Below are 26,423 nucleotides of genomic sequence, written 5' to 3'. Positions count from 1 at the left end.
CATTTCCAGTACAGACTAGGGATTTCCACCATATCTGGAATTGTGAAGTACACATGCCGTGCACTGTGGGACTCCTTAGCTGAAGAGTTTTTACCAGAGCCCACAACAGAGAGGTGGATTGAAATTTCAGAAAAGTTTCTACAGATATGTCAGTTTCCCAACTGCTTGGGCGCTGTGGACGGGAAACATATCCGCATTGTAAAGCCAGCCGGATCGGGATCGGAATATTTCAATTACAAGAAATATTTTTCAATTGTCCTCATGGCCATCGCTGACGCGGAATACAAATTTATTGCGGTTGATATTGGGGCCTATGGCCGCTCCAATGACTCTCAAGTTTTCAAACTGTCTGCCATGGGGCGTAAACTGTATGGAAACACCTTCCAGTTCCCACCACCTAGACCGCTGCCGCAAACATCTGGTCCACCTATGCCATTTGTCTGTGTAGGGGATGAAGCCTTCCAGCTGTCAGAACACCTTTTGAAACCGTACTCTAGCAGAGGATTGACAAGACCAAAACGCATTTTTAATTACCGCCTCACAAGAGCAAGAAGAATGGTTGAATGTACCTTTGGTATTCTGACACCCAAATGGCGGGTCCTATTGACTGCGATCAACCTCAAGACAGAAACTGTGGACGAGGTGATCAAAGCGTGCGTGGTACTCCACAATTTTGTTATCTGCAAGGAACCCATTTCCATTGAGGACACCTCTGAAGAAACCACCTTGCAAGATTACCATGACATTACCACTAGAAGTTCTGTGACGGTTTCAGTAATGAGGGACAATTTTGCACTATACTTTATGTCACCTCAAGGCAGAGTACACTGGCAGGATGACAGAGTGTGAAAGATTTGTGCCCTAACCAAACTTGTGTACCTTCTGGACCAACAGTATATACCTTTGCCAACCAAAGTTGGCTATCTTGTCATGGTCTTACTATTTTTAGCTTTAGGCCACAGGTGTGTACCTGGTTGTGTTTTATGCAAAGTATTTCACCTTTTAACAAAAGTTGTGTACATTGTTAGGAAATCACCAACAATAAACACAACTTTTTAGGTGAAATACTTTGCTTCAAACACAACCAGGAACACAACTGTGGCAAAAAGCTAAAATTTACCCACAGTTATAAACCTGGTTTTGAATACCTTTTTACCTTTGAAATACCCTGTATTTAACCTTTTTTTTTAAACATAGTTCGCCGCAGAAAGAAATGACAGACAACCATTGTGAAACGATAATTTAACTTTTATTTAAATTTTTTTTTTTTTTTTGTAAAATGTTTTTAAAGTGCAAAAAACTTTTTTAATAAAGGTTTTAAACCCAATGGGCATTTTTATTAAAAAACACACATTACAAATCTGTGTAGTGTGGGGTGGAAATACTGCTGGAGGGGCTGCGGGACACTTCGACACTGGGTGTGTGGAGAGAGGACTGGGATCGTGGTGGGGAAGGAACAGTTAGAGGTGAAGGTGTGGAAAAAGCTACAGAATGGGTGGACATGTGGGAGGCAGAAGAAGTGGTGGGCGGTGGAGTGGAGGGTTGGGCAGGGACTGTAGGAGCAGATGATGTTGATGGAAAGTTGTATGGGGAAGGAGTTTGGTACGGGGAAGGAGTTTGGTACGGGGAAGGAGTTTGGTACGGGGCAGGTTGCTGGAAGTGGGGAGATGTCTGGTACTGGGGAGGTTGCTGGTATGTAATAGGAGGGGGAGGATGGAAAGTGGCTGGAGGGGGTGCAGATGTAATAGGAGGGGGAGGATGGAAAGTGGCTGGAGGGGGTGCAGATGTAATAGGAGGGGGAGGATGGAAAGTGGCTGGAGGGGGTGCAGGTGGAGGAACTACAGTGGTGGGAGGTGGAGGTTGGGAGGTAACCTGCTGTAGAGCACCGTGGCACGAATGCATTACATGCATCTGCTGGGTTGGAGATAGTGTTGCCATGCGCTCCACAACAGACCTGAAAAAGGTGTGGTTTGGCAAAGATCTTGCTTCTGAATGCATGGTTTGCAGAAGTGTCTTCACCTCCAGAATGCTGGAGTTGATCTGCTGAACGCCTGCGGAGATTTGCTCTGACAAGACTTTTAGACAGTTCTGGAAAGATGCATTCAGATGCAACAACTCTTGCGCATAACTCTTTTCCTGACCCCTCTGCCGCTGTCGCCCAGTACCCGCAGGTGTACTAGAGGTGGCAGGGGCAGAAGGGTGGGGTAAAGGGAAAGCGATCTCCTCACCAGCAGCTTCATGTAATGTAGGCGGCCACGATGCTCCTGTGCTGGTGGATGGGACAGATGGGTCGAATGTGTGGGAAGGCTGGGAAGGTGCAGATGTACCGGGGCGGTCGAAGTGTCCCTCGGTGCCGGTCTCCTCAGGGATCGCCTCAGAAGGGTCCAATCGTGCAGGCTCCCGAGTGCTGCTCACCGTGCTGTGGAATAAAGAGAAAAAAAAACAATTAAAATACTGACATGGTATGGCCCTGGCTGAAAAAAAAAAGTTACATCTAAACATTTTTTTGTCACATGTGGTGTGTAATATTTACCTTCTGGTGAGCATTGTCTCCCGGAGGAACGACAGGGCTTGTGCGTACTTGTACTTGCTCCTGCGTCCTCCAGATCCACTCGGGGCCCGCATCTCTTTATTGAACTCCTTCTTGAAACGATCCCTCACAGACCGCCACCGATTCACAATTCTGTTCCCTGAAATGAGAAAGGAGTGGTTAGTATACAACATCAGTGTTTCCCAAACTCCAGTCCTCATGGTCCCCAGGGGTCATGTTTTCAGGATTTCCATAGTAAATAGAAATCCTGAACACATGATCCGTGGGGACCACGAGGACTGGAGTTTGGGAAACACTGGTTTACATCAAGCAACCGGTACTGTATATACTTACGCTCTTTAATCTGGGCCCGAACATCGAGGTCCTCCCAGCGGCCCACAAGGAGTGAACAGATTTCCTCCCAGAGTCGTCGGGTAACGATAAGGTCAACGTGGCGGCGGTCAGCCATATTCCAGAGCGGCTCCCTTTCTCTGACGAGATCGATGAGGTGGTCCACATCGAGTCCTCCATCCTCACCGTCAGAGTCGGGAGCACGCTGTGAAGGCTGTTAAAGAAAAAGACAAAAATAACATAATTAGCCTCCACAAAAGAAATGAAATAAAAAGTGCAAAAAAACAAAGCAAAAATATTTATACTTACACGCTGGTGACCGCCGCGTTGCTGTCGCCGACGACCCTGGGAGGCACTGCGAGGACCTCTTGGCCGAGCACCAGATTGGGAAGACTAGAGAAGAAAACAAAAAATGTTATGTCTTTGGATGTAGGCATTTGTTTGCTGTGTGTGGTCTGCAGAACATTGTTTTCTATGTGTTGTGTGTAGTGTGATGTTGTGTTTCTGCGTTTGATGCAAAAAACTTACCAATTGTGAGCCCACTCCAGGTGTCTGTCCACCCCTTCCTTCTTCTTCTGGGAGCTCCTCTTCATCTTGTGATTCCTGTTTTGAAATAAAAGGCAATGAATAGACATATATTACAGAGATGATGGATTTTGGAAATAAAAACTTACCGTCAAACGCTGACGATGCGAGGGAGGGCTCCCAGAAGAAGATGTGCTGTCCTGTTGATGGCCAGACTCCATGGCTGTGGGTATTGCTGCTGCTGTTGCTGCTGCCAGTGATGCCATTTCTGCTGCTGCTGCTGCATCTCTTTGGCGGCTGTTGAATAAAGAGAAACAAAGGGCCAATGAATATCTTGATATTCCATGGCCCTAGTTTGGAGGAATGGGGGATTTGATAATTACCGTCTCTCATCTGCTGCTGGACTCCCCTCCTCCGCATGTTCCATTTGCTGCTCCATTTGGGGTGGTGGTGGTGCTGATGGTGCTGCAGTGGTCTCCTGCCTTCTCCTGCTGCGCTTGTTTGCTTTCTTGGGTGGCATGTTGGGTGTGGCTGTGGGTCCCACTGTCTTGCTTTTATATATGTCTTGTGGGCAGAGCTACTGAGCATGCTCAGACCAAAAAAACCGGATCCGGCCACCGGATCCGGCTTTCGCCGGATCAGGCGCATTGCGGCGCTCATAGGCTTTCATTGTGTGAAAAAGCCGGACGCGCCGGATCCGGCGTGTCCGGCTTTTTCGCTGGAGACAAAAAACGTTACAGTAGCCGTTTTTTCCAGACGCCGGATCGCGACACATTGCCGGATCCGGCGAAAACCGGATGAAACGCATGGCCATCCGGCGCGATCCGGCGCAAATGCAAGTCAATGGGGGGGAAACCGGATCCGGCATTGCATTTCGCCGGATCCGGTTTCTGTCAAAAGCGCCGGATCGCGCCTGACGGCGAAAACCTGATGTGTGAAAGAGGCCTAATGGAGGTATGTATGGGCAAAAACGCAAAGTGTATGGCGCAGTGTGTGTACGGCGCAGTGTGTGTAGGTGGCGAAAGACACATTAATCAAACCGTATTAGGTGAAAGCAGAATTTCACATTTATTTAAAAAAAAACAGAAAAACCTTTTTATTGTGAAGGACGTTTGGGGAAAGGAACGGCTGGTAGGCGCGGACGGGGTTCTAGGGGAAGGGGCAACGAAAGTAGTGGGGGAAGGGAGATCAAGGATGGAACGAGCGGCAGTTTGAGACACACTGGTAGATGAGGGGGGAGAGATGCTCAAAGTTATCTTTTTTTGGGTTTCTTTTCGGTTTGTGTGTCCTGCCTGGACCTCTTCGAGCTGCCTAACCACCTTTCCACTTTCTGACCTCCTGGAGCTGGGTGACCTTTGCTGCGTTTCATGAAAAAGAGAGTGTAGGTCCCCCTGTTGCTGATGTTGTTGCTGCTGATTGTGCTGCAGCTGCTGATGCTGCTGGGTGGTGGTGGTGCCAGTGCTGGTCCTTGCAGTAGGAGTAGTGGTGCCAGTGCTGGTCCAGTCATAAGGAGTGGTGGCGGCAGTGCTGGTCAAGGCGGTAGGAGTGGTGGCGGCAGTGCTGGTCCAGGCTGTAGTATTGGGGCAGTGGCGGTGCTTAAAGCAGGCGTGGTGGTGGTACTCCAGACAGGAGCAACACTTGCCATGGTGGTGGTGGAGTGTCCAGCAGCACTCAGACTTAGGGTGGTGTAGTGGTGTCCGGCTTGGCTTAGAATGCAGGTGGCCGTGCAGTGGTATGGAGCAGAAGTTGGTAGTGAGGTGTAGCAAGTGAGTGGTGGCACAGTTGGAAATGACACCACTGACTGCTGCCCGTACTGATTCTGCTGCATAGCCTGCAACATCACATTCAGCTGTTTCTCAGGACTAAGGTGTTCTACCATGCCCCGTTCAATTTTACTGAAAAAATGGTGTGCTGGTCTGTTGAGGTCAGCCTCCAGATGGTCAAGGCGATTGTCGACAGAGTGGAAGCGGTGTTCCATGTGGTTAAAACCGCATTCCATGAGGGAAAAACCGCTTTACACTCTGTCTGACAGCGGCTTGAGGCTGGCATGAAAGGCCTCGCTCAAGTGCATGAACTCGGGTAAGACATTCCTGTTCAAGGCCCTCTGCCGCTGGCAGGAAGTTCCCGCATAACCAGTGGCAGAGACCTGGGACAGGGGAACACCTGATTGACCAACTTCCTGGTCACCAGCTATCCGTGTTGCTGACCTGCAAGCTGCTTCCTGTGTTGTGAGTTCATTTTCCCCTTCACCATTGAGGTCTGATGAACTCCCTCTTCTGGTGAAGGAAGGCAGTGAGGCTGTTTACCAAGCACCTGGGTATGATGATGATGACTGGGTGACGGGAATTGCTGACTGGATATAAGGCAGCCGACGCCCTTCTGCCTTGCTGGTGATCTCTCTGTGGGATTCTAGGAGACCAGTCTGATTCCTGCTCCTCAAAAGCTAAGTTTTCTGCACTGCTTTTTGCATTTGTGTTTTGTTTTGTTTTGCCTTGTTTTTCTGAATTTCTGCCATTCCCTGCTGGGGTGAGTTGAATTCCTTTTTGCTCTGTCTTCAGAAAATACCTGAGTGCTGATATAGTCTTTTTGAAGCCTAGCGTCTTCAGGGCCTTTTTCCCTATCAGCCTGTTGGCCCTTGTTTTGATAGGGTTTTTGGCGGATTGCAGACAGCAGCTTTCCTATCCTGTCCTATTTAGTTAGCTTGGGCCCCATCATTTGCTCAGACTTTCTTTCTATCCGTGTGAGTGTTTTTCATCTTGCTTCACCGTCATTATATGTTGGGGGCTGCCTATTGCTTTGGGGTCTGCTCTGGGGCAGTTTAGATTTCCCTTTCTGTCTTTAGGCTATGTAGTTCTCTGGCTGTGATCGAGGGGTCTAGGGCACCGTAGGAACCCCCCACGGCTACTGCTAGTTGTTGTTGATAGGTTCAGGGGTCTGCAATCCGATAGCTGCCAACTTCTCTGGTTTTCTGGACTTAGCTAGTATTTCTGTTTTTGCCTCCTATGGTGACTCATTCATAACATTCCTGGCTGTCGGATGGCTGGGACGGGTTCAAGGTCATTCAATGAAGGACTGCTCCAGGGAGAGGCTGCAGGGTGCTGCTCCAGGTGCTGTGGAAAGAAAAGAAAAACATTAGTATCTAGCAGGAAACACAACAGTGTCATCAGGAACAATAGTCAATGCGGCACAATACAGCAATACAATACCCAATGCAGTCACTATTGATCCTGATAACACTGTTGTGTTTCCTGCTAGAATATATCTAGCATGAAACACAACAGTGTCATCAGGAACAATAGTCAATGCGGCACAATACAGCAATACAATACACAATGCAGTCGCTGTTGATCCTGATAACACTGTTGTGTTTCCTGTTAGAATATATCTAGCAGGAAACACAACAGTGTCATCAGGGACAATAGTCACTGCGGCATCACAGCAGGGAAATACTTACTAAACGCCTTTTTGGAACTTGGAGAGGCGCTGTCCCAGCCATCCATCATCGCTGCGGCCACCTCATTCTATAGCCGCCGGGTCACCACAGTGTCTTTGTACTGATGGTCATGGCTGTCCCACAACGGGACACGCTCCTCGACCAGGCGGATCAGGTGCTCGTTGTCGAGATAGATGTCTTCTTCATCCCGTTGTGGAACCTAGAAAAAAAAAGATTATAATCTTGGAAATTATTGTGAATGAAAACGTTAGAAAAAGATACAGAAAAGAAGCAAGATAGAAGATGAAAAACAGGACAGAAAAAAAGGAAGAGAAAAAATAAATTTAGCAAAAAAAGGGACATTCAAAGTCATTTTATACTTACATTCGGTCTCACCGCCGGGACTTGTCTTGGCTGCTCCCGCTGTTCGGCCTCACTTGCCGGGTCCAATGATGGTGTCTGAAAAAGAACAAAAATTATAGATGCAGCAGCTATACTTACCCAAAGGCAGGAAGATACTCACATCATGCTCTGCTTGGGCCAGTTCTTGCCAGGATGGAGAGTATTCCGATCCAGAAGACATGCTGCAATTAAAAAAAATACAAAGCATTAGTACTTAATACATTTGAAAGGACAGGCAGACATTAGGTTTAAGAATACTCACATTTTGGCTGCTGCAGCTTGGATCCAAAGGGCTCTGTAATTTGGAAGGCTGTCTAGTCTCTTCCAGGCTGTCTGTAGAGTAGTGGTCTGACAGTGCAGACACCTTTTATATACACTCCTCACAACACAATGTTGCTTGCGTAGGGGGTGGTTTGAACAAGTGTCTAGACATGGTTTACTCCAAAATCGCATGCGCTCAAAAGCGCAAACGTGTGCACGTTCATGCACATGCAAGCGACCCCATAGACTGTAATATGATTTTTTTGCGCATTCCGTGTGCACGCATGCACATGCGCTTTTTTACGAGGTTGGGCGGAACAAAAAATGCAACATGTAGCATCTGGTGCATCTGGGCGCACACCTGGAAAAAGCGCAGCGCATGAAAATGCTGATGAATTCGTGCAAGCGCTAGACCATGCACCCTCCATGTTAAAGATAGTGGAGCATTGCGCATGCGCCCAATAGCGCACGATGCGCTGCGCGATAAAATGCTAATGTGAAACCAGCCTTACAGGAAAAAAATTCACAGGGTGGACACCACCAATTTATACTAGGAGGATAAGCGGGAAAGGGAAAGTGGAACTGTGACTAAAATTAAACTTTATTATAAATCCTTAAACCTGTCAGCTGTTTTTGCCACTATATCTAGATAAGCCCTGAAAGGCAGCGGCCACATCTTAAAGCGGCCAAAAAAACAGGTGACAGGTGCACTTTAAATTAAAATAATTATATTATATGATTTAAACTAATTGTTCATACATCATAGATGTATATAGGATCACAGTCTATGGTTAGTTATGATATATTCATCACCTTGACCCATTAAATCCCAAATGATTAGACCTCAGATACAAATAAATGAGATGGAATCTCAGGTACTGACCCTAGAATTAAGGGCTGGACTTCAATATCATTAGGGCACTTAGTTATAAAAATAAAAAATTATTAGTGTTATACACCTTGTAAGTCATATCGCGTTATTAACCCCCTTAAACCATGGGGCTGCATAATTAAAACAGGCCTAATGTCTGTAATGATCCTGTGTAAATGCGCATCCGCTTTAATTAAATATTTTAGGCTGATTGGATGGTAGATTAGGTTAGAAAATATTGTTATGACACCTTAAGAGGACACGGTCAAGTAAGTGTTATTAGGCCTTATAAAAAGCCGGTTCCCCCGGCGAAAAGCGCGTCAGTGCTGATACCCTGAGTTGATGTGACTTTGGGTGGTCTGGACGTTCCCCCTCATCCCAACTGCCAGACCACCCACAGTCACCATCTCTCACCTTACCTTCATTGTGGTTCCAGAGTTTAGGTATTATGTCCTTCCTGTATTTCTGAAACTGCAATTTGTGTATGTTGTTCGCAGGGTTTATAATATATTAACCTACAAATGCCATAGGCACTTAGTCACTTTATTAACCCCGCTCACTCGGTCTCCCTGGTTATCTCTTTACATTAGCATTAGTTATTGCCAGTACAGTCTTTGCACTAGGTTACTTAGTATTTTATTCAGTCTGGAACTATTTTTGTGTATTTCATGATTCATACTCTGTTGGGTAGGTGTTGTAGTTTCCCCTACTGGGTATTTTGTGTGCATAATGATCTATGTTTTTTAATCAATTTTTATGATATATAACAATAAATATTAATTTTTATTTATGGTTCTCTTTGGTAAACTTACTGCTTAATTACAGTTAGGTTTTGTATTGTTAGATCCTGTCAGTTAGCCAATAGGAATACCATTCATCTTTTAGATCTAATGCATGTCAAAGGGACAATTGAGTCAACTACCGTAAATCCATTGATGATTGAGCAATCTTATATCTCTATTATATAATAATAATTGTTCATCATTAAAAACTCCATAAGGCCAATTAGATGTTGTTATTTTTACATGTAACTAATTGTCTACATATTAAGGATATATCACAAAGGTTATGTCACTGTCAGGTGACCCATACAATGATAAAGTTAGTGGGGTAAAAGAGAAAAATTCCTGGGGATGATTAATATGAGTAGCAAGACTTGGATATAATAAATAACAAAATATGACCATATATGGGATGAGCACCTGATCATTTTGGACTATATGTTTACAAGTTAATGGGGCCCCTTTTTTGGGGACCCCATTTTACGGAATAACTGAGTTTAATAGGTCAAATTTATTCTGTAATCTTTGGGACAATTTAATTTGAGTGGCGTTACTAAGTGTCTATATGAGCATAGATATCAGATTATTATATTGGAATTCTATACTTTATATCCTTAATATGTAAGCACAATACCCAAGCCCATTATCCTTCAAAGGAGCGGGCTACACTCTCAATGCACAAATATATCACAAAGGTTATGTCACTGTCAGGTGACCCAATAACCAAGAGTGTCACTCATTTCATAAAATACATGTTTTATTAAACATTAATTGACATACAACCATAAAACCATTGCCTCAAACCAACACTTATAGGAAGGAGAAACAGCAAAAGGATACAATTCCAATTAATAATAATAATAATAATAATAATAATAAAGGATACAATTCCAATTATATAATGTGTCAAAATTTAAAGAAAATGACTACAGTATCCTGAATAATATAATATGCCCAACAATATACTTAGTATTTATTGATTAGATACATTTTTATTTAAACTATAGAAAATTGCGTGCAAAAAACCTGCATAGATGTGAATAAAATTTACTGCCTTAATTTGAATAGAATCTAACACATAATTCACACCATTGAATAACTATTCACTAATTAAATTGTCCCAAAGATTACAGAATAAATTTGACCTATTAAACTCAGTTATTCCGTAAAATGGGGTCCCCAAAAAAGGGGCCCCATTAACTTGTAAACATATAGTCCAAAATGATCAGGTGCTCATCCCATATATGGTCATATTTTGTTATTTATTATATCCAAGTCTTGCTACTCATATTAATCATCCCCAGGAATTTTTCTCTTTTACCCCACTAACTTTATCATTGTATGGGAACAGAATAATATTTTAACCCTCAATTAAATTAAGATGGATAAGATGATAAATAAGGGGGAAGAAAAGGGGGAGGAGGAAAGAAGGGGGGAAAAAGTAGGAAATCTTTAACTCACAGGAAACAACCAAAGTTAAAATTCTCATTGAGACCATGTGGGTTCACAGAATTCATCCTAAAAATCCACTCGCTCTCTCTTTTGAGGAGCACTTCATCCAGGTCTCCACCTCTAATATTCAATTTATACTGATATATTGCCCATCCTTTCAGTTCTGTCCAATGCAATCCATGTGCATTTTTCAAATGTTTGGCAATGGTAGTTGGGACAAACATTTTATTCTGTTCCCTGCTGGTATGTTCATCTTTATCATAATGAATGCTGCTCCTAATGTGCTCCCTTATGCGCGTTTTAAAATCTCTCATGGTTTTCCTCACATACGTAAGCCCACAGGTGCATTCCAAACAATAGACCACACCAGTGGATGAACAATTAAGATGTTGTTGAATTTTACATTTTTTTCCAAAAGCATCCACACAAAATTTCTTGTGGACCAAGATTTCACAGGCCTTGCACATTTTACAAGGAAAGAACCCAGGATCTCTTGTTACAGTCGTTATTTCCATCCATACGTTTGAGGTGACTTGATACCAAAAGACTTGAAAGAGAGGGGGTTTTCGGTACCCGGAGGATGCCCGTGGTGTTAAACATTTCCGAAGATCACCGTTTGATGATAGAATGTCCCAATGACGGTTCAGGATGTTCAACATTACTTGCCAATCCTCATGGTACTCGGTAATAAATCGGATCTGATTATTTTGATCCTCACTCCGAGACCTTGGGATCAGAAGGTATTTTCTCTCTGTTCTGAAAGCAAAATTATATGCTTTCTTTATGGACTTCCTCAAGTAATTTCTCTCAAGAAGTCTCACTCTTAATTCAAATGTAGAACAATTCTGAAGCAAGCGTAGGAATTCCCCTTTAGGAATATCTCTTATAGTTGTTACCGAATGAGCACTGTGCATCTAAGATTCGAAGATACTGTTCGTTGCAGTCTTGTCATGATCCCAATGCAGGTTTTTGAGCTGCACACCGGGGGTTAATGTCTGGAGTTCTGTGCAGGTTTTGACCTGCACACTTGGGGTTAATGATTGTGGCCTCTTTCTGGTTCTGGGAGAGCTTCATAAACCTCTGGGTAGCTTCAATCCCTGCCATTTATACTTTTGCCTTTGGTCTAGTGTGCTGACCCCCGTGTGCCTGTTTATTGCTATAGCTTGTTTATATGGTTCTGACCCGATTCTGTTTCCCGTTGTGAGTTTGCCTGTTGATTTTGTACTGCGTTATTATCTGTGTATGACTCATTGCCTGTGACCTGACAACTCTCTGCTCGCCCCTCTTATACCTTGCAGCTATCTCTGTGTGTGACTCATTGGCTACGTCCTGACTATTCTCCCTGTCTATGCCCCTTGGTAACTTTGTCTCACAGTTACTCTGCTAGGAATTGTCTTGCAGCTCCTAGCTCTGTGGAGTTTAAACCACGCCTCTAGCAGTCACGTGCTTCAGACCCTGCAGCTCTGAAGTACGCATCTATTCGGTTGCTGCCCGCTCCACAAGTAGCCTTGAGCACGCTTTCGCTTACTCGGGGCACGCGCACTGGCTCAGTGAGCAAGTTCAGTGCGGTGTCTCTGACATTATAACTGGCCTACAATTTTTTTTTTCTCTCCTCACTTCTGCAGCATGGACCCAATGTGTGCTTTATCTGAGCAGGTGAGAAGCTTGACTCAGTCACTGCAGAAGCTTAGTTTGGAACACCAAGCTCTGGCCCAGTCCCAACGGCGGGTTGAGGACTCAGTTCAGGGGGTACTTTCCGCTGGCTTCCAGCAGGTGGGGAATAGAGATGTCATTTTAGTCCCACCTGAATCCCCGGTTAAATTGCCAGATATATTTTCTGGTAACAAGGATGATTTCAGGGCATTTAAGGAGGGCTGTAAGCTTTTTTTTTCTTTGAGACCCCGCTCCTCTGGGGATGAGAAACAGAGGGTGGGGGTGGTGATGTCCCTGCTTAGGGGGTCCCCACAAGCCTGGGCATTCTCGCTTTCCTCTTCTGCCCCTGAGAGAATGTCTGTGGATGCATTTTTTGAAGCCTTAGAGCTTATTTATGATGAGCCTGATAGAGTGCGGTTGGCTGAGGACAAAGTGATGAGTGTCTGTCAGGGGGAGCACTCGGCTGAATGGTTCTGTACTGAATTCAGACGTTGGGCAGCGGAAATTTCCTGGAGTGACGCCGCCCTGCGGGGGCTGTTCCACAGAGGCCTGTGTGAACGTCTGAAGGATGCTTTGGCACTTCATCCTCCGCCTGACTCCCTGGAGGATGCCATGGTCCAAGCGGTTCGCATGGATCGCAGGCTGCGGGCTAGAGGCATTATGCAACGGGAAACGCCCTTATTCTTCAGTGGAGATGAGACCCAGACTCTTCCTATGGCTATGGAGGTGAACGCTGTCACCTGTGAGGGAAAGGAAAGAAGACGCCGCCGGGAAAAGCAGTTGTGCTTTTATTGTGGGAAATCTGGACATTGGAAGAAGGACTGCCCCTCCTGTCCGTCATCCTCCAAGATGGCGGGAAATGACTAGGTCTGGGTAGTAATCGAGGAGGCTACCCAGACCTTCAGGTACAATTTTCCTCATGTGCAAAAATGGTGCTGCAGGTGGAACTGGAACATGGTTATGGTCCTGTTCGGACTACTGCTTTTATTGACTGCGGTTCGGCTGTGAACCTGATTGATACCAAGGTTATGACTCTTTATAAGATAGGGACAGTCAGGCTTCACGATCCTGTTAAACTTGTGGCAATTGACTCATCTCCTCTTACCCAAGACGGTATCTGTTGCAGGTCTGAACTTTTTTCTCTAAAAGTGGGTTCCACTCATGTGGAGAAACTAAGTTGTCTGGTGGTAGATAACTTGCCTGCAGGACTGGTACTGGGGATGCCTTGGCTTCAACGCCATAATCCTACCATTGATTGGGTTACAGGGGAAATCACTCAATGGGGATGCAATAGTAAATGTGGTAACCGGGGACATCTTGTTAACGCTGTTAAATCAGTGTCTGTGTCGTCTGTCGATCTGGAAGGTATTCCGGAGTACCTGAAAGATTTCGAAGACGTTTTTTCCGAAAGTGAGGCTGAGGTGCTGCCACCACATAGACCCTATGATTGTGCCATTGATTTAGTACCCGGAGCCAAGTTACCTAAGGCTCGATTGTTCAATTTGTCTGGGCCTGAGCGCCAAGCCATGAAGGAGTACATAGCTGAGAGTCTCCGCAAAGGGCATATCAGGCCTTCTGTGTCACCTGTGGCAGCAGGGTTCTTCTTTGTGAAGAAAAAAGATGGTGGTTTGCGGCCGTGCCTCGACTTTCGGGAACTGAACAAGATAACGGTTAGGAACTCTTACCCGCTTCCCCTCATCCCAGACTTATGTAACCAGTTAGCTGGCGCCCAATGGTTCTCCAAGTTGGATCTGCGGGGGGCCTACAATCTGATAAGGGTTCGGGAAAGGGATGAGTGGAAAACGGCATTCCTCACATCAGAGGGACTCTTCGAGAACCTGGTAATGCCATTTGGGTTAACTAATGCACCCGCTATTTTCCAAAATTTCATCAATGTTGTGTTTTCTGATCTGATAGGCCATTTTGTTATTATTTATTTGGATGATATTTTGGTGTATTCCCCGGACAGTCAATCTCACTTGCAACATCTAAAGACTGTTCTCCAGAGACTCAGGGAGAACCAATTGTTCGCCAAACTGGAAAAATGTTCGTTTTTTGTACAGGAGTTGTCTTTTTTGGGGTTGATTGTGTCCTGTGAGCGGTTTCGTATGGATCCTAAGAAGGTGCTGGCGATCGCTGACTGGGTTCAGCCTCGAGATCTCAAGGGGCTCCAGCGCTTCTTAGGATTTGCGAACTATTACCGGAGATTCATTAAAGGTTTCTCACAAGTGGTTAAACCACTCACGGATCTTACCCAGAAGGGAGCTGATGTAAAAAATTGGTCTGTACTCACTAAAGAATCCTTCTCAGCAATTAAGAAATGTTTTATGTCTGCCCCGGTGTTGGTGCAACCTGACCCGTCCAAACCATTCATTGTGGAGGTGGATGCTTCTGAAGTGGGGGTGGGGCTGTGCTGTCCCAGGGTCCGGCCACCCTTACCAATCTCAAACCCTGTGCCTTCTTCTCCAAGATGTTCTCTTCAGCTGAGAAAAACTATGATGTAGGCAATAGAGAACTTCTTGCGGTCAAGCTGGCATTTGAGGAATGGAGGCACTTTTTGGAAGGGGCGGCTCACCCTATCACGGTTGTCACGGATCACAAAAATTTGGCATACCTTGAATCTGCTAAGAGGCTTACTCCTAGACAGGCCCGTTGGTCACTTTTTTTTTCACGATTTCAGTTCTCAATTACTTTTCGACCAGGATCCAAAAATGTTAAAGCGGATGCCTTGTCCAGAAGTTTTGATCCAGTGTCTCCCCCTGAGCCGCCGTCCTCCATTCTTCCCCCAGGGGTGGTAGTGGCGGGGGTCTCAACTGAGTTGGAACAAGAACTCCTAAGGGCTCAGGCCCTAGCTCCGGCAACCAGGCCAAGCGATAAACTGTTTGTTCCAGATTCATTGCGGCCTAGACTTCTGCAGGAGTTTCATGATTCTAGGCTGAGTGCTCATCCAGGTATCACGGCCACTAGAGAGGCAGTAACCAGGGGTTTTTGGTGGCCTTCATTAAGGGCCGATGTCAAGGAAATTGTTTCTGCTTGTGGCATGTGTGCCCGTTCCAAAAGCTCGCATAACCGACCGGCTGGGGAACTCATACCTTTACCGGTTCCTGATAGGCCATGGACTCATTTTTCCATGGATTTTATTACCGGTCTTCCACCTTCCAGGGGCAATACCGTGATCTGGCTGGTGGTGGACAGGTTTTCTAAACAGGCCCATTTCATTCCCTTGGCAGCATTACCTTCAGCAGAAACATTGTCAAGGTTGTTTGTGCAGCATGTGGTCCGATTGCATGGGGTACCCCTGAATGTTGTGTCTGACAGAGGTGTGCACTTTGTGGCCAAATTTTGGAGGGCGTTCTGTATGAAATTGGGCATCTCACTCTCTTCTCGTCGACATATCACCCGGAGAGCAATGGTCAGACGGAACGCACCAATCAATCCCTGGAACAAATTCTCAGGTGTCTGACCTCCGCCAGACAGGAGGATTGGTGTGATGCGTTACCGTTGGCTGAATTTGCTTTTAACAACCGGGTGAGTCAGTCCACCAACATGTCCCCATTCCTGATTAACTACGGCTTTAATACGCATTTTGGGGAGTTTTCTCGGGTGGATTCCGGTTGTCCAGGAGCAGAGGGGTCTGTTCAACGGTTAAAAAACCTCTGGGCTGAAGTCCGGCGTAATATCTCTCGGGCCCAGGGGAGATACAAATATTTTGCGGACAAAAAGAGAGCCTCGGGAGACATGTTTCAGGTGGGAGAGAAGGTTTGGCTCTCCACGCGTAACATCAACTTGAAGGTACCATCAGTTAAGTTGGGACCAAAGTTCATTGGTCCGTACGAGATTATGGAGATAGTCAACCCTGTGGCATATAGGTTGCGTCTCCCCGCCTCCTTAAAAATATCTAATGTGTTCCATAAGTCTCTGTTGAAACCAGCAGGATCTGTCAAAGAGAACTCTGAGACTGTTGTTCCTCCAGTGCTGGTGGAGGGTCAATTGGAGTATGAGGTCGGACATATTGTGGACTCTCGGCAGGTGCGCCGCTCTTTGCAGTACCTGGTCCACTGGAAGGGATATGGACCAGAAGAGCGCTCATGGGTCCCTGCTCATTCGGTACATGTGGATCGCCTGGTTCGGGCGTTCCATGCCAAGTACCCGGGGAAGCCTGGGGGTCCAGAGGCCCCCCGTTGAGAGGGGGGTACTGTCATGATCCCAATGCAGGTTTTTTAGCTGCACACCGGGGGTTAATGTCTGGAGCTCTGTGCAGGTTTTGACCTGCACACTTGGGGTTAATGATTGTGGCCTCTTTCTGGTTCTGGGAGAGCTTCATAAACCTCTGGGTAGCTTCAATCCCTGCCAGTTATACTTTTGCCTTTGGTCTAGTGTGCTGACCCCCGTGTGCCTGTTTATTGCTATAGCTTGTTTATATGGTTCTGACCCGATTCTGTTTCCCGTTGTGAGTTTGCCTGTTGATTTTGTACTGCGTTATTATCTGTGTATGACTCATTGCCTGTGACCTGACAACTCTCTGCTCGCCCCTCTTGTACCTTGCAGCTATCTCTGTGTGTGACTCATTGGCTACGTCCTGACTATTCTCCCTGTCTATGCCCCTTGGTAACTTTGTCTCACAGTTACTCTGCTAGGAATTGTCTTGCAGCTCCTAGCTCTGTGGAGTTTAAACCACGCCTCTAGCAGTCACGTGCTTCAGGCCCTGCAGCTCTGAAGTACGCATCTATTCGGTTGCTGCCCGCTCCACAGGTAGCCTTGAGCACGCTTTTGCTTACTCGGGGCACGCGCACTGGCTCAGTGAGCAAGTTCAGTGCGGTGTCTCTGACAAGTCTCCTTGCTATATAAATCTGTCTCAATCAAATTCTCTTCACCCCTTGAGATTATTATATCTTGGAATGGAATATGATCTTTATGTAGGGAGAGTGTGTGTCAGATTCAATTGATTGTTATTGAGAGTGTTAATAAATTCTCTCAGATCTTCATCCGTGCCCTTCCATATTATGAGGACATCATCTATGTAACGTTTCCATGTTACAATCTTATCAATATAGGATAGCATATCCTCGGAAAACAAACATTCCTCCTCTCACCATCCTAGATATAAATAAAAGCGGTCGTTAAAAATGAAATAGTTACTCTTGAGAATGAATTTGAGAAGCCTCAAAACAAATTCCCTAATTTCTTGACTGTATTCAAAATTTTTGGAAAGGAAAAAATTGACAGCCCCACATCTCTTTTCCTGGTCTATGCTGGTGTATAAACCTTCAACATCACAGGTCACAAGTGATTCTTGTGGAGCTAATGTTGTGTCCTGCAATTCCTGTAATATCTGCATAGTGTCTCTGGTATAGGAGGGAAAATCGTATACATATCCTCTTAATTCCTGATCAAGCCATTTGCTGGCTTTCTCCATCAGTTTTCCTATACCAGAGACAATGGGTCTACCAGGTGTGTTTTCTAAGTCCTTGTGGACTTTAGGGAGCATATAGAAGGTTGCCACTTTAGGATTTTTCACACCAAGAAAATCTTTTTCATTCTTAGTTATAGCTCCTACTATAACTAAAACAGCCCTAATGTCCATCTCATTAGGTGTCATAACAATATTTTCTAACCTAATCTACCATCCGATCAGCCTAAAATATTTAATTAAAGCGTATGCGCGTTTATACAGGGTCATTACAGACATTAGGGTTGTTTTAGTTATACAGACCCAAGATTAAAGGGGGTTAACAACGTGGCATGACGTTAACATATAAGGTGTATAACATCAATAATTTTTTATTTTTAGAACTAACTGATTGCCATAATGAGATTGGAGTCCAGCCGTTAATTCTAGGGTCAGTGGCTGGGTTCCCATCTCATTTATTTGTATCTGAGGTCTAATCACTTGGGATTTAGTGGGTCAAGGTGGTGAATACATAATAAATAACCACACACTGTGATCCTATATACAGTACATCTATGATGTATGAACAATTATTTTAAATCACATATTATTTTAATTTAACGATTTATTCACATTTCCACTTTCCCCCTTATCCTCAAGCGCAGACGCTCAGTGTGATCTAGTTGCTGGGCTGAGCGGTAACATTACTGATGTCACTGCTCAGCAATGCAACCAGATGTAGTAGAGTTGGGGCTCGTCATGGGACATCAGCATTATGGATTATCGACGGACAGGAGAGCATTACTTTGATTTTTAATTTTTATTTTTATGTTAATAAATGGGAAAAAGAGTGGATTTGTTCAGAAGTGTTTTGTTCAATTAAAGGAATTTTTTCTGTGTGTCTTCATTAATTTTAGTGCTCTTAAATATATCATTTTTTAATTGCAATTTGCTATTCGTGACTAAATATTCAATTTATCAAGCAGGCATTTGCACAATTGATGGAGATTAGTGTGATCGGTATCTTATAGGACTAAATACCGCACATGTTCACACTATATAGCGCAGAGTCGTTTTTTCATTTTAACTTTAATCTCATTAGTGCAGATATATATATATATATATATATATATTTGCACATGTATCCCTTTGCCTAGATGTCACATAGGTGTGAAGAGAGTGGGTAACAATATTTAAATTCTTTATTATTTTTCACTTTATGATTAGTAATGGGAGACGTCTGATAGCTGCCTCTACATTACTAACCCCTAGGCTTTATGTCAGCTGAAATTACCAATCTGTCATCAATCCCAAAATATTACCTCACTTGCCAACACACCAGGGCAAGCGGGAATAGCTGGACAAAGTGGCAGAATTGACACATTTAATGGATGCGCCTTTTCTGGAGCATCTGCAGGCTGCTATTTTTAGGCTGGGGGGACAAATATTCATGGCCTCTTCCCAGCTTGAGAAAACCGGCCCACAACTGTCTGCTTTAGCTTGGCTGGTTATCAAAAATCTGGGGGACCCCATGCTGTTTTGTAAAATTATTTATTTAAATAATAAATTTTTAAATAATTTTAAAAAACAGCATGGGGACCACTATATTTTTAATAACCAGCCTAGATCAAGTTGACAGCTGAGGGCTGCAACCAGCTGCTGTATGCTTTACCTGCGCTCGTTATGAAAAATAGAGGAGATCCCATTTTTTTTAACATTTTTTTTTTTTACACAGTGTGCTGGCCAATCACTGCCATGCGAATACGTGATATTGCTGTGATGGGGACAGAAGTGCACGCACTGAAAAAGCTTGTTGATTGGCTAATCTGCAGCCTTTCATCAAGCTTTGTTTGGGCTGCTGAACCAGAACAGTAACACAGACTTCCGTGAGAAGTCCATGTTCGGAGTTCATGCACGGACCCCGAACTTTACCGTTCAGGATTGCCCATCTCTTATTATGTTGGCTTCATTTACTATATATTGAAACTTTGCAGCTCTCAAGCATTTTCTGGTAGGTGTTTTCCCGCAGGTGAGTTTAGGTCCCTTATTCGAACACAAGGGGTTTTCTCATCATCATAAATTGCTAAAACTGTAAAGTGCTTGTAAAAAAAACAGCAACTTTACTGTTCCTGTTAATAAAAATCTACTCCATTCACAAGAATTTTAATTCTGTACTTTACTTCTTATTTCCTAGGTTACCTGCCTCCTATTCAGTCTTAAAAGTGTCCAAAACGCTTTGCTATACAGCTTCCAAAGCCCTGCAATGAAGCAGCTGCAACCATAAGATTCAGCAATGCATTACTCCCATGCTGCAAAGGTGATGCTGCCCCTGATTTCTCCATCAGAAAGAACAGTATTCGTACCACGGGCTCAGTCATGCCGGTGGTTCAAACTGTCAATTATCAAGAGAACACCACCCCAGGAAAGTAGGATGTCAGAAAGCTGATGAGCGGTGCGCTACTGAGCACAAATCCTTGGAATAAATCTTTAATTCTCATGCTGCCTTAATGACATGGCTGATTGTGCCTGCTAATTGCATAGACACGTTGCCAACAATACAGTAACAGACTGGGAGAGTGATACCGTCAGAAAATGTGGAATGGGAAGTTTAATGGAAATATCCTGGCACAGGAGGAATCTATTTTATTCTTAGTGGACTACAGAGAAAAAGATGGTTTTGAAGGTTGAGTTAAGATTAACTTGGATCTTGAGGTTCACAAAAACTTATTGCCGTAAAATAGTGATATTACCTTTCTTTTTTAAATGCACATTAGATATCAGTCATACAGCGGAAACTCCAGGAATGCTGCTCTGTTTTCTGTTTGGCCTTACTACAATGAAACCACTGATTCATATTCACAATCATTTTCTTATCTTTATATAGGATTGACACAATGATATAAAAATAAATGTCACACATGGAAAACATGTAGGAATTTTACGTAAGTGACTCACAGAGCTAAAGGTAAAATAATCTTCATTTAGAAATGTTTCAAGATATTCAGGTATCTCTGAGAAGTTATTTTACAGCTGCAATTAACACCTAGATTTTGCCTAAGCAGAAAGCAAGTATATAACTTTTTATTACTTCAATAGTCATGTACAATATTGGATTTAGAAATGGAATCTATTTTCTAATCTAATGAGAAATTCTACTAGGAAAATGTTTCTTCATGCGTCGCTAAGAATTTAAATACATGTGGTTATAAATTCTTGCTTCAAGTTACCGTATACATTTATGTACATCCAGCAAAAGGGAGGAAAGGATAAGGTCCGATGATTTGACCTACAAATGGTCTTTTTTATGGACATCTGTAATATGAAGTATATTGAAAACCTGGCACTCAACTTAAATTCTTAAATGGAGCAGTTTATTTGTAGTACCAAACAAAACGCAGCGTCCAGGAGGACCAGGCTCGCGCTTTCTCTGCCAGACAACTAAGACTTTAACTGCGCTCCAGCAGCACACTGACATTTGGCTTTACAGGGACATACAAAAAGCGCCCTCCAATTTGAGTACAGACAATCTTTGAACACGTAACTGATGAAGGTCTGCACTGACCGAAACGTTTTGTTTGGTACTACAAATAAACTGCTCCATTTAAGCATTTAAGTTGAGTGCCAGGTTTTCATTATACTATATATGGTTTGGGAACCTACCTCGGCACCAACACAGTTGTGCACACAGTGTTTTCTCCTATCTGTAATATGAAGAGCTGGGCATGTGAGAGGTGGTGGTAGTGTCCAATGCAGATCTAAATATATGTATAACTTGAATTAAAAACATTTAACCTCTGCATTCTTTTGCGCTGAGGTCTTTAATAACCCTTTCCTCAACCACTTAAATTCCTTAAACAATGTTGCCAGCTTTTCACAGATTTTTATTCCCATCATAGGCATCTTTTTTCATCTTTGGAGGTCTCAGAGAGCCCTAGAGATTTAAGTGTGGTGACACTACTCCAAAAAAAAAAACAAACAAAACAAATTGAGGTTTAAAAAAGATATACTGTATTCCTTGAAGACCTCTCTAACAAACATTCTTGTTTGATTTTACCCACTGTTAGTTTTTTGGGTTGATCACCTTTATCTTTATATACTGTTTGAGCAAAAAACAAAACAACTGAATAATTCAATGAGCATAACAAATTCACCACCCTAAAGTCAGTACTTTGTAGAGCCTCCTTTTGAGGTAATTACAGCTGCAAGTCACTTTGGATAAGTCTCTGAGATTTCCACATCTGGCTACTGTGATTTTTTTCCTATTCCTAAAAGAAAAACTGCTCCAACTTTTTTAAGCTAGATGGTTTCCTCTGTTGAACAGCAATCTTCAATCTGACCACAGATTCTCAATTGGATTAAAGGGCATGTCACACTAAGAGATATCGCTAGCAATATCGCTATAACTAGTGACGTTATAGCGATATTGCTAGCGATATCTCTGTGTCTGATACTTACCTACGACCCGCTCCCCCGCTGGTTATCGCTGATCGCGCGAGAACGTCCTGGACTGTTTCTCATCGTCAGCTTCCTGCGGCGCTTCCTGCTGTGATGACGAGCGACGCGTGGAGCCGGGCAGGAGGACGCAGGATCGCTTGGTGTGACAGGTAAGTAGCGATCCCCGTCCCCAGCGATGTCGCTAGTGAGATCTGCCTATGTGGCAGCTCACTAGCGACCACTTAGCGATGTACCAGCGATCCTGACCGCGTCATATCGCTGGTCGGGATCGCTGGTACATCGCTAAGTGTGACAGTACCTTAAGGTGTGGGCTTTGACTAGGCCACTCCAAAATATTTACACGTTTCCCTTTAAACTACTCGAGTGTTGCTTTAGTGGTATCCTTTGGTCATTGTCTTGTTGGAAGGTTAACCTCCGTCCCAGTGTCAAATCACTGACATACTTAAACAGGTTTTGCTCAAGAATATCCCTGTATTTTGCACCATCCATCTTCCCTTCGACTCAGACCATTTTCCCTGTCCCTGAAGCCGAAAAATATCCCTATAGCATGGTTCTGTCACCACCATTTTTCCTGCGAGGATGGTGTTCTTGGGGTGATGAGCTTTGTTGGTTTGGCGCCAGACATAGCATTTACCTTGGTGGCCAAAAAGTTCTATTTTGATCTCATCTGGTCACTGTACCTTCCTCCACACATTTGGGGAGTCTCACACGTCTTTTGGCAAACTCAAAATGAGCCTTACAATTTGTGTGTAAGTAAACTATTTTTTCTGCCCACTCTTAAAGGCAACAGATTGTACGACTTATTGTGGTCATATGAACAGATACTCCAGTCTTTGCTTGGGAATCGTGCAGCTACTTCAGGGTTAGCTTTGGTCTTTGTGTTGCTTCTTTGATTAATAGCTGAAAAAAAGTATCCAGCTCACCTAATTAAAGAAAATCTCTTTTCTTTGATTAATTCCTTCCTTGCCCGGGCTGAGAATTTTGATGGGCCACCCTCTCTTGGCAGGTTTGTTGTGATACCATGTTCTTTCCATTTTATGATAATGGATTTAATGTTGCTCTGGGGGGTCAACAGAGATTGGGATTTTTTTATAACTCAACTCTGATTCGTAGTTCTCAACAGCTTTGTCCCTGACTTGTTTGGAGATCTCCTTGGTCTTCATGATGGTGTTTGGTTAGTGGTGCCTCTTGCTTAATGATGTTGCAGCCTCTGTGGCCTTTCAGAAAAGGTAAAGTGTATATACTGACAGACCATGACACACTTAAGGCCCTTTTACATTTAGCGATGCACCAGCGATCCGACCAGCAATCCGACCCGGTCAGGATCGCTGGTGCATCGCTAAATGATCGCTAGTGAGCTTTCACACAGAAAGATCTCACAGCGATGCAGCAGCGACGCAGTGCATGATACTCACCTTTCACACACAGCGATCCTGACGTCCTCCCGCCCGCGTCCAGCGTCGCTCGTCTCACACAGCAGGAAGCCCAGCAGGAAGCAGACGATGAGAAATGGAGCCTCCTGATCTCGCGCGATCAGCGATGGACAGCGGGGGAGCCGGTCGGAGGTAAGTATCACACATAGCGATATCGCTAGCGATATCGCTATAACGTCACAAAATCAGTGATGTTTTAGCGATATTGCTAGCGATATCGCTTAGTGTAAAACCACCTTTAGATTGCATATAGGGGGACGTCCTGTTACTAAGCATGTGACTTATGAAAGTACTTGCTTGCATCAGTAATTTTGTATGGCTCCATAGCAAAAGGGGTGAATACATATGTAGATGCCAATTTTTAGTTGTTTGATCACATAAATTTAATTTATGTCTATATTTTTCTCACTTTACTTCATCAACTTAAGCCAAGGGTAGAGGGGTTAGTTCAATATTTTCGCAAGCCACTATATATATATATATATATATATATATAAGAACAAAAAGGAAATCGACCCACAAGGATCAGAAACCAGAATGTCCCATTTGCGCTTATTTCTGCCATGCACTCTGGTTTCTGATCCTTGTGGGTCGTTTTTTTACCTTGTTGAAGAAATAAAGAAAAGCATCATTTTACTCCAACCCTGGTTTGCTGAGTTCTTGCTGGATTTCCTTTTTGTTCTCCTATTGAAGGATCTACTCCTAATCCAGTCCGTGCAGGTACTTGATTACCAGGTGGGAAAGACCCATGAGTTTCATTGCTACAGCTGGACACTGACACACATACCTATATATATATATATATATATATATACATATATTTGGCTCTGACTAGGATAGCACGCGTGCGGGCTCACGCGTGCAACAGATATTAAGTGAAACAGGATAAAGTGCTCTGCAGTTAGACAATGCAGTTGGACAGGGCAGGAGACGGGTAAGGTGCATAACTCTTTCATACAAACATGCATCTTGGTCAGTCGTACTATATTATGCATTGATCATATCAACCTGCTGCTTATTTGTCTTAACTTCTGCTTTCTCACAACTCCCCTGCCCTTTTACACATTCTGTGCACTCTCTGCATATCCACCCCTCCCTTCTCCCCTCTCCCATGTATAACTCTGAGGCTCTACTGACATTTCTTACCCACTCCAAACCATCCAATACCTCCATACAGCACTCAAAACGTTCATACAAATCATCCCACCACCTGCTCTTTCTGTTTTTTCTCCTTTTACTAGTTGCAGGCGACATCTCCCCCAACCCTGGGCCTCCCTCCACCAGCATACATTACTCTCCTCCAGTTGCATATAGAAACCCTGCTAATCTTATTAACATTGAGTGCATGCCTTCTCCTATCGCTTTCCAATGTGCTCTCTGGAATACACGGTCTTTGTGTAACAAACTGACTTACATTCACGATTTTTTTTCTCTCTAATTCCTTTAACCTTCTGGCTATTACAGAAACCTGGATCCAGCATTCAGACACCACCGCTGCTGCCGCTCTCATTTGGTGGGCTGAAATTTTCACATACCGCCAGACCTGAGAACAGACAGGGTGGAGGTGTTGGTTTGCTCCTTTCATCACAATGTGCTTTCCAGGTCATCCCCCCGGTTCCCTCACTTACATTTCCTTCCTTTGAAGTCCACGCCGTCAGACTCTTTAAGCCCTTCTCCTTACGAGTGGCGATTGTCTATCGCCCCCCCAGGCTCCTCCCGCCAGTTTCTAGACCACTTCGCCACCTGGCTTACTCTCTTTCTATCCTGTGACATCCCCACCCTCATCATGGGAGACTTTAACATCCCCATCAATGATCACCTCTCCCAATCTCCCTCTCATCTTCTTTCTCTAACTTCTTCATTCGGCCTCTCACAGTTTACTAATTCTCCTACACATGAAGACGGGAATATTCTGGACCTGGTTTTCTCCCGTCCCGGCTCACTGCCCGACTTTACTAACTCCCCTCTCCCGCTCTCGGACCACAACCTTCTTCACAACCTTCTTTCCTTCTCAGTCAAGAATTGTCTCCTCACCCGGGACACCCCCACTTACCACACTTATCGGAATACACGTACCATTAATACCCAGCATCTTATGGACAATCTCCACACATCTTTAGCCCCCATCTCCTCCCTCTCCTGTCCAGACTTAGCATTGTCTCACTTCAATAATACACTGAAGAATGCCCTAGATCAAGCCGCACCTTCTACACGCAGAAAGACCCGACATAGACAACGGCAGCCCTGGCACACAATGCAAACACGCTTTCTTTAGCGCTGCTCAAGGTGTGCAGAGCGGCAATGGAGAAAATCTCTCTTAGCAGAAGACTTCATCCACTATAAGTTCATGCTCAAAACCTATAACTCTGCCCTTCATCTGGCCAAACAATCCTACTTCACCACCCTCATCACCTCACTATCCAACAACCCAAGACGACTTTTTGAAACCTTAAACTCCCTCCTGAAACCTAAAGTACAGGCCCCCATCACCAACCTCAGCGGTGAGGATCTGGCCACTTATTTCCTACAAAAAATCAACCACATCCATCAGGATATCTCAGCCCAATCTCCTCCGTGCCTGGATCCCCTTCCCTGCCACACCTCAAGCTCACTAGATAACTTTGAGCCTGTTTCAAAAGAAGAAGTTTCCAAGCTCCTCGCTTCTGCTCGGCCTACAACCTGCAACAGTGACCCCATTCCTTTACAGCTCCTGCAGTCTCTCTCACCAGTGGTCACCACTCAGCTGACTAAAATATTTAACCTCTCTCTTTCTTCAGGTATACTTCCCTCCTCATTTAAACATGCCATCATAACCCCTTTACTTAAAAAGCCATCCCTGGACCAGAACTGCACTGCTAACTACAGACCTGTCTCTAACCTTTCCTT

The 26,423-nt window shown here is 44.3% G+C and overlaps 1 long non-coding RNA gene across 1 annotated transcript in view; it reads left to right on the top strand.

The window, feature by feature from the left end:
• The window catches only part of LOC141085605 (uncharacterized), a 64,805-nt gene extending 43,357 nt beyond the window's left edge, over positions 1 to 21,448 (top strand). The window contains exon 4 of the long non-coding RNA XR_012231333.1: positions 19,844 to 21,448. This is a non-coding gene — a long non-coding RNA (uncharacterized lncRNA). The remainder of the gene's footprint in view (positions 1 to 19,843) is intronic.
• Positions 21,449 to 26,423: the final 4,975 nt, after the last annotated feature.

The sequence above is a fragment of the Dendrobates tinctorius genome, unplaced genomic scaffold (genome assembly GCF_039654945.1).
Source record: "Dendrobates tinctorius isolate UK_male_01 unplaced genomic scaffold, ASM3965494v1 ptg000028l, whole genome shotgun sequence".
Taxonomy (NCBI): Eukaryota; Metazoa; Chordata; class Amphibia; order Anura; family Dendrobatidae; genus Dendrobates; species Dendrobates tinctorius.
Note: the sequence above shows the minus strand (reverse complement) of the source record. Positions and strands in the feature narration are given on the sequence as shown.